The sequence below is a fragment of the Eriocheir sinensis genome, chromosome 10, assembly GCF_024679095.1.
Source record: "Eriocheir sinensis breed Jianghai 21 chromosome 10, ASM2467909v1, whole genome shotgun sequence".
Classification (NCBI taxonomy): Eukaryota; Metazoa; Arthropoda; class Malacostraca; order Decapoda; family Varunidae; genus Eriocheir; species Eriocheir sinensis.
The window spans coordinates 6454141-6467782 of record NC_066518.1 but is presented as its reverse complement, the minus strand read 5'-3'; the positions used below and the strand labels follow the sequence as shown (position 1 = coordinate 6467782).

General features: G+C 43.5%; 1 protein-coding gene across 3 annotated transcripts in view; it reads right to left on the bottom strand.

Annotated features, from left to right (window-relative positions):
- The window catches only part of LOC126996509 (inactive dipeptidyl peptidase 10-like), a 77354-nt gene extending 75241 nt beyond the window's left edge, over nucleotides 1-2113 (bottom strand). For all 3 annotated transcript variants that reach the window (XM_050857038.1, XM_050857040.1, XM_050857039.1), the window contains exon 1: nucleotides 1893-2113. The gene's annotated coding sequence lies outside the window, so the exon portion shown is untranslated. The remainder of the gene's footprint in view (nucleotides 1-1892) is intronic.
- Nucleotides 2114-13642: the final 11529 nt, after the last annotated feature.

Here is a 13642-nt window from a genome sequence, read left to right as displayed (position 1 = left end):
GGCTTTGAAGTTGTACAGAGAGAGCATCTTATAATTACCCTTCCTTCCTTCATTTTTTCCTTAATTTCTTTCCTTCTATATTAACTCCCTCTCCCTATTTATTTTTCTCTTCCTTCCTATCTGACCGTCTATAGTCCTTCCTTTTTCCTTTACTTTTTTCTTTCCTTCTTTCTTTCTTTCCTCCCTCTTTTAACTCTCTCTCCCTCCCTCACTTCCTTCTTTCCTCCCTCCCTACCCGCCTACCTTTCTTACTTCCTTCTCCACTACCCTTTTCCTTCCTTCCCTTTCCTTCCCTTTCTTCCATCCACTCCTTTGCCTTCATTTCTTGTTACCTAATTTTCTACCTTTCATCCTGTCGACCTACCTACCTACCTACCTACGCAAACACACACACACACACACACACACACACACACACACACACGTACACACATCTCCTTTAGGCCTAATGGTGAAGTATCGTGAAGTGTCGACCAAGAACCACTTACACAACCCGTACATAATGAGGGAATCTTAATGAGAGAGAGAGATATGTAGTTGTAGATAAATCTCCTCCCTTGGATCTCTCTCTCTCTCCTTCTTCTTCATTATTTACGTTGTAAGAGATTAGAAAAGAAGAAGAAGAAGAAGAAGAGGAAGAAGAAGAAGAAGAAGAAGAAGATGAAAAACAGAAGAAGATAAGGAGGAGGAGGATGAAGAAAAGAAAAAAAAAGAAAAATGCGATATGATTTACCGAGAGAGAGAGAGAGAGAGAGAGAAGGGAGAGACAGACAGACAGACAGGCACCTAGCAATCTATACATCCTGCCAATAACCGTACATAATAGCAAGTGAAGATGATGAAGATGAGAATAAACTACCGGGCTAATGAGTCTGTCCAGGTGTTTTAGCCAATTAGCGCCGATAAAGGTAATTAATATGCATACAGGTCGTGGCCAGTCAATTATCTCCACCAATATGTATCTTTACCTACCATCCATCTACCTATCTGTATCTATCAATCTATCTTTCCATCTATCTATCTATCTATCAGGACACCTCTCCTCCCGAAATTGACCTCTTTCCGCCACCTCTTTTGAGTTTTTTTAGGAACAGAGAGTAGCGGGCTTTTTTTTTTTATTGTTTCCTTTTTTTGTGCCCTTGAGCTGTCTCCTTTGTTGTAAAAAAAAAAAATCTACCTATCCATGTTTGTGATGTTTTTGTCTAGATAAGGAAGAATTAGTATAAGAAAAAGAGAGATAAATAAGAGAAAAAACTCGTAAATTCATAGCTTGGGAAGTGAAAAATGAATAAAACATAAACATTTCTAAAAGCTATATTATACTAAAAAATGAACGTTCACCTTTCGTTCTTTGTTTCTCTCTCTCTCTCTCTCTCTCTCTCTCTCTCTCTCTCTCTCTCTCTCTCTCTCTCTCTCTCTCTCTCTCTCTCTCTCTCTCTCTCTCTCTCTCTCTCTCTCTCTCTCTCTCTCGTTCTTTCTTTCTTTCTTTCCTACTTCTTTATTTATTTATTCAATGCACGTTAATTATTTCCTTCGCCTGCCTGCCTTACCTGTGCATGAACTCACTAATTATTTATGATTATTGAGTGTCCTGGCTCTCAACGGTGACCTGACGGGCGGAAAGGCTGCTCTCTCTCTCTCTCTCTCTCTCTCTCTCTCTCTCTCTCTCTCTCTCTCTCTCTCTCTCTCTCTCTCTCTCTCTCTCTCTCTCTCTCTCTCTCTCTCTCTCTCTCTCTCTCTCTCTCTCTCTCTCTCAAACACACACACACACACACACACACACACACACACACACACATGTATTTCAAATTTATAAACTTTAATTTGTCTTCCTCCTCCTCCTCCTCCTCCTCCTCCTCCTCCTCTTCTTCCCCGTCACTTTCACAACTCACATCAAATCGTTACGTTGACTTAACCCGAATATGTTGTTTTTGTTGTTGTTGTTGTTGTTGTGATAGTTGTTAAGGGCGCACGTGGTTAAGTTGATGCTCGTAGGCCTATTGTTGTTGATGTTGATGGTGGTGGTGGTGGTGGTAGTGGTGGTGGTGGTGGTGTAGGGAGAGAGATAGAGATAAAGAGAGTGAACGCGTAGAGTAAAGGGGGAGTAGATCTGTACGCCACAACGCAGAGCTACACACTGACTCACTCACTCCCACTCCACTCTCTCTCTCTCTCTCTCTCTCTCTCTCTCTCTCTCTCTCTCTCTCTCTCTCTCTCTCTCTCTCTCTCTCTCTCTCTCTCTCTCTCTCTCTCTCTCTCTCTCTCTCTCTATGGTATATACGCGACCTTACCCTCCCTCCAGATCTCTCTCCTTCTCTCCCTTTTACCTCCCCCTCTCTCTCTCTCTCTCTCTCTCTCTCTCTCTCTCTCTCTCTCTCTCTCTCTCTCTCTCTCTCTCTCTCTCTCTCTCTCTCTCTCTCTCTCTCTCTCTCTCTCTCTCTCTCTCTCTCTTCCTTCCTCCACTTTCCTACTCCTTCCTCTTGTTCTCTTCCTCTCTTCCCCTTATCCCTTCTCTTTACCTTTCTCCTCCTCTCTTATCTTTCCTTTATCTTCTCTATCTTCTTCTTGTCTACATCCTTTTCCCTTCCCTTTCTTCTTCTTCTCTCTCTCTCTCTCTCTCTCTCTCTCTCTCTCTCTCTCTCTCTCTCTCTCTCTCTCTCTCTCTCTCTCTCTCTCTCTCTCTCTCTCTCTCTCTCTCTCTCATCTGCACTCTTCCATCTCCCTCTCCTCTTTCTCTCTCGCTTTTTCTTTCTCCAATTCAATTTCCTACTTCCTCTTCTTCCCTTTTTCTCCCTTCTCTTTTCCTCTTCGTTTCTTATCTTTTTCATTCCTTCCACCCTGTTTTTTCTTCCCTCCCTTCCTCCTCATTCCCTTTTCCGTCACCGCTCTTTAATATTTCCTTCATCTTCTCTACCTTCCTCTCATCTACATCTTCTTCCTCTCCCTCTCCCTTTTTCCCTCCTATCCACCTCTCATTACTTTTCTCCTTTACCCCCTCTTCCCTCTAAGTCTTCCACTCTACTTCCTTCTACTCCTCCTCTCTATCTTCCACCCATCTACTTTTTCTCCTCTCTACGATGACCCTCCCACCCACTTCCCATTCTTTTTTCTCCTCCACCCTCTCTTTTCTCCTTCCTTCTGCTCCTCTTCCTCCCTATCTTTCACCCATCTACTTTTCCCTCTCTCTTATGTCCCTCCCTTCCCCTATGATTTATTTTCTCCACCTTCTCTTCTCTCCATCCGCCCTCTTCCCTCATCTCTTCCTCCATAATTTCCACCCATCTACTTTTTCTTCTATCCTTCTACCCTCTCATCCACCTCTGATTTATTTTCTCCACCTTCTCTTCTCTCCATTCGCCCTCTTCCCCTCCTCTCTTCCTCCATATTTTCCACCCATCTACTTCTCCCTCTATCCTTTGACCCTCCCATCCACCTCTTATATATATTTTCTCCACCTTCTCTTCTCTCCATCCGTCCTCTTCCTTCATCTCTTCTCGAATATTCTCCACCCATCTACTTCTCCCTCTCTCCTTCGACTCTCCCATCCACCTCTCACTCAACTCCTTCGTCCTTCTTCCCTCCTACGGACCTTATTTAACCTGCTGCGCCTTCTCCAGGGACGCTTTTTAAGGAGCCCCGTCAGCCACCCGTCAATTCTCAGGAACGGTTGTCAGGGAAAGGGAAGGGAGGAGGATAAGGGAAGGGAAGGGAAGGGATGGGATGGGATGAGATGGGATGGAATGGGATGGGATGTGAGGGGAGAGGAAGGAATAGAAAGGGAAGAGAAAAGAAAGAAATGGAAGGGAAGGAAAGGAAAGGGAAGGGAGAGGAAGGGGAAGGAAGGGAAGGGAACAGTTCGCAGGGAAGGGAAGGGAAGAAAAGGGAAGGGAACGGTTCGCAGGGGAAGGGAAGGGCAGGGCAGGGAAGGGAAGGGATGGGAACGGTTTGAAGGAGAAGGGAAGAGATTGGAATGGCAGGGCAGGGAATGGAATGGAAAGGAAGAGAAGAGAAGAGAAGAGAAGAGAAGAGAAGGGAAGGGAAGGGAAGGGAAGGGAAGAGAAGAGAAGAGAAGAGAAGAGAAGGGAAGGGAAGGGAAGGGAAGGGAAGGGAAGAGAAGAGAAGAGAAGGGAAGGGAAGGGAAGCGAAGGGAAGGGAAGATAAGATAAGATAAGATAAGAAAAGAGAAGAGAAGGGAAGGGAAGGGAAGCGAAGGGAAGGGAAGATAAGATAAGATAAGATAAGAAAAGAGAAGAGAAGAGAAGAGAAGGGAATGGAAGGGAAGGGAAGCAAGGCAGGCAGTCGTACCCGTGATGTGAAATTGGAAAATGTGACTGGCGAATGGTTTGGCAGGGAGGGAGGGGTGGCAGGGAGGGAACGACGCCAGGGAGACGGAGAGAAGGAGGGAGAGAGGTAGAGGCAAGAAAGGAGGAAAGGGAGGGAGGGAGGGAGAGTAGTGTGGGAAAGGACGGAGGAGGAAAAGAAACAGGAAATAAATAAATAAAAGGAAGAAGAGAGAGAGAGAGAGAGATGGGGGGTGGGGGGGGAGGGGTAATTTATGACCATGCGCGGCCCCTGACGGTCTGTATTGACGCTTGGGATTGGCTGATCGGGAATCGACTCGGCCGCGCTATTGGACGAGACACCTTACGTACGAACACACATACATACACACATACATACATATTGTGGGAGGGCTTTATTTATAGGTGTGTGTGTGTGTGTGTGTGTGTGTGTGTGTGTGTGTGTGTGTGTGTTTAGGTCTACACGTTTATACATATCATGCGTCTTGATTTCTCCTGACGCGTGACAAGATATTGATATGAAGAAAACATGTCGCCTCTTCACCCCGACACACGACGTATTGGTCTGTCTGTCTGTCTGTCTGTCTGTCTGTTCGAGTGTGTGTATGTGCTTATCTACCTGTGTGTGTGTGTGTGTGTGTGTGTGTGTGTGTGTGTGTGTGTGTGTGTGTGTGTGTGTGTGTGTGTGTGTGTGTGTGTGTGTGTGTGTGTGTGTGTGTGTGTGTGTGTGTGTGTGTGTGTGTGTGTGTGTGTGTGTGTGTGTGTGTGTGTGTGTGTGTGTGTGTGTTTTGAAAATAGAAAAAAAAAAGAAATCATGTATCAAAAACAAAGTATGGATATGAAGGAACGAAGAAAGGAGAGCAGGAGGGAAGGAAGGACGAAGGAAGGAAGAACGGGATAATGATAAAGAAATCGGAAAAAATAAGGAATAAAGGAAGGGAGGATGAAAGGAAGTAAATACATGATAGAGAACGAAAAAAAGGGAGGAAGAGGACATGAATGAATGAATGAGAGAGAGAGAGAGAAAGGCAGACAGACAGACAGACAGACAGAGACAGACGGACACACACGGACACACAAACACACAGACAAACAGACAGACAGAGATAGACAGACAGAGACAGAGACAGACGGACACACACGGACACACAAACACACAGACAAACAGACACACAGAGAGAAGGATTGCATTTCTTCGGCAGTTGGATCTTTTGAAGGATTTACCGCGGGAAGGAGCGGCGCGTGCTGATCCGTCTCTGAGGAGGGCTGAGGGTGGAGGCGCTGACCCCGGACACCTGCGGACACTTGCACGCCCACGCCTCTACCCTCCCCTTACCCTTCTTTTATCTTTCCCTTCACTTCTCGTTCTTTGAAATTGCTTGGAACGGTGCTAAGGAAAGAACAGAGACTACAAAAGAGAGAAGAGGCGCTACACAACCACTGGTATTACATTTTTATATCCTTCCGTCAGGCTGTGAAGATTGGTGGAGTCCCTTCTCATCACTTTCCTCTTTCTCCTCTAATCCCTGAAGCATCACTCTCTGGGATTTGGAACTGCCTGAGTCGGTGCTAAAAAGAGGGAAGGCTATACAAACATAAGTAATATTTTTGTCCTAGTAGGCAAAGGACATCCTACATTCCCCTTCTTCTAATCTCCAACCGCATTCTATTTATCTATCTGTCACATCCTGAGCTTTGAACTTGCCTATAGAGAAGTGCACAGAGGAGAGATAAATATAAGAGTGGTGCTAAGGAGACACTCACTAATTTAAGGCTTATATAGGGTATGGGACTGTTGCCAAAGAAGAGATCAAAGAAGGTTCAAACACCTTATGACGGGGCTCACTAAAGGGGTTATTACACTGGGCAAATTTTCCGTGGATCTTCAGTCAAACCACGATTTCCGCTAGCGTGGTTCTCATTTGTTTCTTGTTATTGCTGCTGCTGATGATGGTGAGTAATACTTCCGTCCTTCAAGGAACTCTACCGTAGCTTTGGAAGATCGTGGACACGTCAGAAAACCACGGAAATCTGAGAACAACGCCAGCGGAAATCGTGGTTTGACTGAAGATCCACGGAAAATTTGCCCAGTGTAATAGCCCCTTAAGGCTTTGATGGGCCAAGGGACACTGAGGGACAGGCACTCTCCTCTCCTCTTCCGTCTCTTCCCTTCTCTTCCTTCTTTATTACATCGTCTTTCTCCTTCCTCGCATCTGATTTCCCTATTTCCTTCTTCTCTTATCTCTTCTCTCTCTTTCCTTGCTTTTTCATTTCCTCACTCTTATCTTTCAGTTTCCTCTATCTTTCCTCTTTCCTTCATTTCTTCTTCTTTTTTCAATATTTTTCCCGCTCATTTCTCTCTATATTCGTACTTCCTTCCCTTCTTTCTCTTCCTTCATCTTTCCTTTTTCGTTCAATTTCTTCAATCTTTTCTCTTCCCTTCATTTCTTCTTTTTTCCCCCCATTTTTCCCGCTCATTTCTCTCTATATTCGTACTTCCTTCCCTTCTTTCTTTCCCCATCTTTCCTTTTTCGTTCAATTTCTTCAATCTTTCCTCTTCCCTTCATATCTTCTTTTTTCCCCCCATTTTTCCCTCTCATTTCTCTCTATGTTCGTACTTCCTTCCCTTCTTTCTTTCTCCCTATTTTCCTTTTTCGTTATCTTTTGTTATTTCTCTGTCGATCACATCATCAGTTCTCTGCTCTCTTCTTTTCCCCTCTCCTCCTTCCCTTTCTCCTCTTTTTTATTACTTCTTCCCTTATCTTTAACCTATCCCATTTCCATTGCTGTCTCTCTCCGTATGTCTGTCTGGGTAGGTAAGTCTCTGTGTATCTGAGAGTCTGTAAGTCTGTCTGTATGTAAGTCTGTGTTCATCAAATTTCTTTTCTCCATTTCCTCCTTTCATTCTGCTTTTATTTTTACGTCTGCAAATAGTTTTAATGTCACTTTTGTATTATATTTGCCTCTATTTTTTTCTGAAAGTATGTACGTCTGTGTATTTTTTTAACGTTAAAGGAAGCAGCTCAAAGGCAAAAAATAAATAAATAAATAAATAAATAAATAAATAAAATAAATAAATAAATAAATAAATAAATAAATAATGAGAAAAAAAGCCCCACTAAACACTGCCACTATAAAAAAGAGTTCAGAAGAATGGCCCAAAGAGACGTCAGAGGTGTGTGTGTGTGTGTGTGTGTGTGTGTGTGTGTGTGTGTGTGTGTGTGTGTGTGTGTGTGTGTGTGTGTGTGTGTGTGTGTGTGTGTGTGTGCGTGTGTGTGTGTGTGTGTGTATGTAAGTCTGTATGTTTGTGTGTGTGTGTGTGTCTGCCTATCATGAAAGGAAGCAGCTCAAGGGCACAAAAAAAGAGAAAAAAGCCCCACTAAGCACTGCCACTATAAAAAAAGTTCAGAACAGCCAAAAGAGACGTCAGAGGTGTGTGTGTATGTAAGTAATTGTGTGTGTGTGTGTGTGTGTGTGTGTGTGTGTGTGTGTGTGTGTGTGTGTGTGTGTGTGTGTCTGTTGCTGTCTTTCCCCGCGGCACATGAGGCGACATAAAGAAGCACAATAACCGAAGCGGAGTGTTTATGTTACGGCCCATGAAGGAAGACCGACTGGCTGGCTGCAGGGATGGGATGTCTGTCTGGCTGTCTGGATGGCTGGCTGGCTGGATGATTGGATGTTTCGATGGGTGGCACACTGACTGGCTGAATGGGTGACTGACTGATTGGTTGATTGGAGGGCTGGCACACTGACTAGCTGAATGGGTGACTGACTGATTGGTTGATTGGAGGGCTGGCACACTGATTGGCTGAATGGCTGACTGACTGATTGGTTGATTGGAGGACTGGCACACTGACTAGCTGAATGGGTGACTGACTGATTGGTTGATTGGAGGGCAGGCACACTGATTGGCTGAATGGCTGACTGACTGATTGGTTGATTGGATGACAGACTGGCTGACTGATTGGAAAACTCACTGTCTGTTTGTCTGTCTGTTTGTTTGTTTGTTTACCTGCCTGTCTGTCTGTCTGACTGTCTGTCTGTTTGTCTGTCTGTCTATCTATGCATTCACCTGTCTATCTATCTATCGCTTGGTCATTCTTGCTTTCTGCCTATCTCTGTCTACCTATTTACCTATATAATTATTTATCTATCTACACATTTATATATTTATCTATAACTCGTAAGCTATATATCTGTCTGCTTTTCTACCTATCTACCTATCAACTTATATATCAATTTATAAACTATGTAGTCACTATCACCATAACACTATAATCTAACAATGCGTCGGTCTCTCTGTTTCTCTGGTCAGCTGCAGGTGTCGGGAAGTGGAAAAGAGCGTCGATAGCAACAGGTCACCGGCGAGTCATATCAGACCAAAGCAATAACTTCAATTGTGATAGAAATAGAAATAGTAAGATAGATAGATAAAGATGGATAGATATATAGATAGAGACGGATAGATAGATAGGTAGATAGAGGACAGATAGATAGAGAGAGAGAGAGAGAGAGAGAGAGAGAGAGAGAGAGAGAGAGAGAGAGAGAGGTATTATCTACAATTAAGACAATGAAAAAAAGATAAACAGCTTAACAATGACAACAAAAGAAAGCTCCTCCTCCTCCTCCTCCTCCTCCTCCTCCTCCTCTTTCTCATTCTTTTATGTGACCCTTCAAACACCTTTTTCTTAAAACAGGGAAGGGAGACTCAATGAAAGCAGTGTATGTGTGTGTGTGTGTGTGTGTGTGTGTGTGTGTGTGTGTGTGTGTGTGTGTGTGTGTGTGTGTGTGTGTGTGTGTGTGTGTGTGTGTGTGTGCTTGTACCTAACTATAATCATGCACCCAAATCAGCCCAAAGAAGCCCACGACCAGGCCACAAAAATAGCCCCCAAAAACACCCGGTCATCATCGTCAGCAGCAGGAGCGGCAGCAGCAGACCAGCCAACATAAACACACTTTCCCCGCTTACCTACGCATGCACCTTCCGCTTCCCACCTGAGATAAATAGGTGAGGAGGAGGAGGAGGAGGAGGAGGAGGAGGAGGAGAAAGGAAACGAGGAGTGAACTAAGCTATATTATATTTATAGGCGAAAGAAAAGGAAGGAAGAGGAGAAGAAAGAAGAGGAGAAAGAGGAAAATGAATAAGATGATGAATAAAATGAAGAAGACGAGGAAGAGAAAAATAAATAGTTGAAAGAGGGTGAGAAGAAACAGGTAAGTCTCTCTCTCTCTCTCTCTCTCTCTCTCTCTCTCTCTCTCTCTCTCTAATCCTGGGTTAATGTCCCCTCTTGTGCCTTAATGTATGTGTGTGTGTGTGTGTGTGTGTGTGTGTGTGTGTGTGTGTGAGAGAGAGAGAGAGAGAGAGAGAGAGAGAGAGAGAGAGAGAGAGAGAGAGAGAGAGAGAGACTACTACTTCTACTACTACTACTACTACTACTACTACTACTACTACTACTACTACTTCTCCTGTCTCTGTTCACGACCTGATTGGCTTCTTTCCTCGGCTCTCGTGGGTGCGACAGTCACCCACACATGCTCTTGGTGTTAAATGTTTTTTTTTTTATTATTTACCTTATCTCACATCTTATACAATGTAGACAATTTCACTTAATACCATTAACCCCAGCATTAATTGTAGATCCTAAATGTGCTTGTCGCAACTCGGTAAAACAAAAAGTAATGATTTTTTTTTTTACAGCAGAGGAGACAGTGCAAGGGCGTAAAAAAACACAATAATGAAAAGAAAAAGCCCGCTACTTACTGCTCCGATTGACGAGTATAAATGAAAGAAAGGGTCCGAAATGTTTACACTTATGCTGCTCTGCTGCTGCTAATGATGATGATGGTAATGGCAACTAGAATATTCAAAAGTAACTCATGACTATATTGGGCTGGTTATATATTATGTAACGCCTTATGCACATCGGGGAGGCGGTGGCTGAACGGATACCGAGACGGCCCCGCGTTCAGGAGGACGCGAGTTCAATCCCCGACCGGTGCCACCAAGCTGGGATTTTTCAGCCGCCGCCGAGTGGCTTAAAACTACCCACATGCTGTCCAGAAGACCACCTATCAACCCGGACTCTAGATTCTAGGATTAAAGATGAGCTCCGGGAGGGCAGCATGAGCCAATGCAAGATGGCGCCACAATAAACACTCGCCTGCGCCAGAACGGGCTGGGCCGACCATCAGCCTCCACCGGGAAGAAGCCTTGGACCGACCATCAGGAACTCAGGATCCACCGGGAAGAAGCCTACCGGCGCAATAGGCCAAGACGTAAAAAAAAAAAGTTACCCCCGCCCCTGTACAAACAACTCTACCAGCGCCCGTGGACAATGAAAAGCACATGAACTATGCGCCCGAGAACTATGTGAAACACGTGAACTTTGCACCTTTCTCTCGAAAAAAATCATAAACTAGACATTGGACACTCTAACGAGTGCAAACCGCCCGCTGCCAACACCCTCTGGTCGGAGTACTCGAAATGTAAAAATATGAAATTAAGTCTCGGGTGATGTCCTGCCCTGTTTCATCTCTCAAAACTCGTGCCAGTTTTATTTTTTACCTCGGTGACCTTGACCTTTCACCTTTGACCTTGAAAATCGAACATGTCCTGTGTGGGGTCGTTAGTAGTCCACCTATGAAGTTTCAACATCCTAGCTGTAATGGTTCAAAAGTTATCGCGTTACAGACAAAAAAATATTACACAAATGAAAACAATATCTTCCGCAAAATTCTTTTGCGGTAAAAAGTAAATCCACTTACTATTTGAAACTTTCGGGATATGTTTCGAGACTAATTTACTTCACTCTGATTGCTTAGTGTATGTAAGGACTTACGACTGCCCTGGCGGCGCTATTACTTGGCGGTAACGTTATAAGTCTTCTGTTTTGTCAGCCTTTCTTGGTTTCTCTCTCTCTCTCTCTCTCTCTCTCTCTCTCTCTCTCTCTCTCTCTCTCTCTCTCTCTCTCTCTCTCTCTCTCTCTCTCTCTCAGTCCCTGCGCGCGCACTCACACACACACACACACACACACACACACACACACACACACACACAGTCACGCATGAACGACATAGCTGAACCAGTTTCGTTTAGTTCCCCCTTTTTTATATGATTGATGAAAATGTCAGTTATGTTGTTATTGCAGCAACAAGAGTAGTAAAAAAAGTAGTAGTAGTAGTAGTAGTAGTAGTAGTAGTAGTAGTAGTAGTAGTAGTAGTAGTAGTAGTAGTAGCAGCAAAAACAGCAATAAGAATGATATCACGGAAAGAATAAAGTACTGACTGAAGTGTGGGAGCCAGTAACCCCCTGCTCTCTCTCTCTCTCTCTCTCTCTCTCTCTCTCTCTCTCTCTCTCTCTCTCCTTTCCTGTTCTCCGTCCCCTCATTTCCTTCTCTTTACTTTATTTCCTACTTTATGCTACTCAATCTATACAATCTTCTTTCCTACTCCTTATTTATCTTTTCTTCCTTTACCTCTTCCACCCTTTAATTATTTTTTTCTATTCCTCAAGAAAACATTAATGCACCTGTTATTCATACGTTCCACAAACAGCCCACAAAAAATACTCACCAGCAAAACTCTTTTACAATTACTATTTACTGTCAATATTAAAAAAGAAAAGAAAAACGAGCAGACCCGTAGAAGCATATTTAGGTATCAATCAACCGTTACTTCCCTATAGAACTCCATTACTTTGTGTTCTTTTCCTATAACCAATACAGCCCCCAGTCCACAAGTTACCCCAAGACAAGCACCAGCGTCCTTTACCTTAGTTATCCTCTCGAAGCTGAACGACAGAAAACGGCGGTGGTATAAGAGAGAACGTGTTTGCCGAGGAGGAGGAGGAAAAAGAGGTAGACGAGGACGAGGACAAAGACGAGGAATAGAAGGAGAAGGAACGGAGGATTAAGAGGAAGAGGAGAAAGAAGAGGAAGAGGAAGAGGATAGTAATGCGGTGAAAGAGGAACAGGAGAAGGAAGAGGAGATGAAAGGGAAGGAATAAGAGGAGAAGAGAAAGAAGAGGAAGGGAAGAAGGAGGAGGAGGACGAGGATGAGGAGGAGGAAGAAGATTAAAGGCAAGATTCTGTTAAGGTAATATTCTCTCTCTCTCTCTCTCTCTCTCTCTCTCTCTCTCTCTCTCTCTCTCTCTCTCTCTCTCTCTCATGTTATTAACGCCATGAAAAGTATTTATAAGCAGGTAGAAATAATTAAACGTGTATGTTATAAATAGACACAAAAATGTACAAAAATAGTTCACAGTAAAAATAAAAAAAAGGATTCCGTTAATTATATGATGACAAAAATAACTTACTATTTTTGTTTTCTATTTTCTCTGAGAGGGATGACGTGGACTGCGCCTTCCCTCCAATGTACCTTCTCTCTCTCTCTCTCTCTCTCTCTCTCTCTCTCTCTCTCTCTCTCTCTCTCTCTCTCTCTCTCTCTCTGGGACAAACAACAACAAGGCCTCGCGTGGGAAATTGGCTGAGTCGTCCATTTCCTGCAATCATCGGAAAACGAGATTAATTAAAATGAGTTTCCACCACTGCTGCGAGAGAGAGAGACTATTGTATAATTTTACCATGTCATTAGAACATTTTTTAACATGTTTTTTTTTTCATTAATATTTAGGACAGGAACTTTTGTGAATGTATAAATTTTTCTTTGTTTCCGTCTGTCTGTCTGTGTGTGTCGGTCTGTCTCTCTGTATTTCTGTCTCAGTTTCTATGTTACTGTCAGTCTTTTCTTTTTTTTCCTTTTTTTTAGTGTGTGTGTGTATTATTGTGTGGTTATGTGTCTGTCTGTTTGTCTGTGTCTGTCTGTCCGTCTGTCTCTGTGTTAAAGTCTGTCGTTCTGTGGATTTTTTTTTTTGGTGTGTGTGTGTGTGTGTGTGTGTGTGTGTTTTCGTGCGGCTATGTGCTGTCTGTTTGTCTGTCCGTCTGTCCCTCCCCCTCACTGACACACATTTCACAGAGGCAAACCTTAATTAGCCTAAGATCCTCTCCCCCTGCTTTCTCTCTCTCTCTCTCTCTAAAAATATATATGTAAAAGAAAAAACAGAAATAACACATTACAAGCGTCCTTTCATGTTAGTCTAGAAATGTTTGTAATATTCTTTCACTCGCTCTCGTAAAAATGTCTCTTTGTATTCCTTTCGTTATGTACGTTTTCATGCATTTTTTTTGTGTTTGCTGAGAGAGAGAGAGAGAGAGAGAGAGAGAGAGAGAGAGAGAGAGAGAGAGAGAGAGAGAGAGAGAGAGAGAGAGAGAGAGACCTAAGCAATAAGAAAAGAATGAGGAAGTGAAAGAGAAAATGAATAGGAAGAGGAGAAACAGGAGTAA